The sequence below is a fragment of the Populus euphratica genome, unplaced genomic scaffold, assembly GCF_000495115.2.
Source record: "Populus euphratica unplaced genomic scaffold, PopEup_1.0 scaffold200.1, whole genome shotgun sequence".
In the NCBI taxonomy this organism is placed as follows: Eukaryota; Viridiplantae; Streptophyta; class Magnoliopsida; order Malpighiales; family Salicaceae; genus Populus; species Populus euphratica.
The window spans coordinates 229,128-230,416 of record NW_011500041.1 but is presented as its reverse complement, the minus strand read 5'-3'; positions in this window follow the sequence as shown (position 1 = coordinate 230,416).

Genomic DNA, 1,289 nt, shown 5'->3' with positions numbered 1-1,289 from the left:
TACTTGTTCATACCTAAGCAATAATCAATCTTCATCTTTTTTTAAACTTCATTGTAATATCTTCCAATCTAATATCACCATCGTTGATATTAGGTTGAGTTATCTTATATATCTTAAAAGAATCACCAATACATCACCATTAAAATTGATTTAGAGCAGCGCTTACTTTTTCTTGTCATTTAAAATCTATTTACACTTTTGCATATTTGCTACAAATCCATCAATTAATTTATTTTCTCTTAAGTTTTTTTTGTTACCTAGCTTAATTTCTAGATCTAGCTCTCTGTGGATATGAACTCGATCTTACTGAGTTAATTGATAGATCGCACACTTGTGCACTTGCGAGTTAAAACAAGTCGATCATAAAAAACAAACAAGTAGTGAACAAGATAACAAATATAAAACATGTTAGCATCAAACATTAAGGTCCATGTTGAGTTTATACTATAATTATTCTTACACTATTAGTGTAACCTTTTCACCTTGACATAATAAACTTAACTAAACATAATAAAAGAGAGAAACATGAATAAATAAGATAAAAGTTAACTAAGTAAAGGAAAAGAAATGAAAAGCATAAAAAAGAGATTAATATAAGCAAAACTTAAGCATTACAATAAAGAAAGAGCAAGAATATAATATTGATATGAAAATTAAGATGCCTAAATGCATAGCAAATGCCCCTTTTTATAGGTCATAATTGGGAATTATTGATTTGTTGACTAATTGTTGAGTGGATGACCACATCTTGACTTAATGACAATCTTTATCTTCTTGTCTGAACAAAATATTATTGCTAACATCATAATTTGAATAGACTTGATTCATAAAAGTTCTAGAAAATTGTCTCAGCTTTCCAACCAAAAAAATTAAGGTTATTTGGACTTCTAAAACTCAAGATATAGGTTGAACACTGAACAATGTTTGGGCTGCAAGATAGATTCAAACTTGTCTGTTGTTGCTAAGATTTGGACTTCCAAACAACAGAATTGAATCTTGCATTCCCATGAATCTTTTAGGCCTATATCTTAGCTTTCTAGTCATATAAACCAAATTAAAATCCAAGATCTACAGCTCCAGATATGACCTAATGACTGAACAATGTTTCACTTTAGACTGAACAAGCATATCTTTTCTAAACTTCACCCTCTCTTTGTCTTCTCAATTTAAGTAGTTGAACTCATCAATCAATCCTCTGATTTATGTGATAGGTCTGCTGACATGACTAAAAGATTAATATATTCTCCCAAGTGCAGGAGTGTCGAAGTAATAAATAACCCAGCAAGACC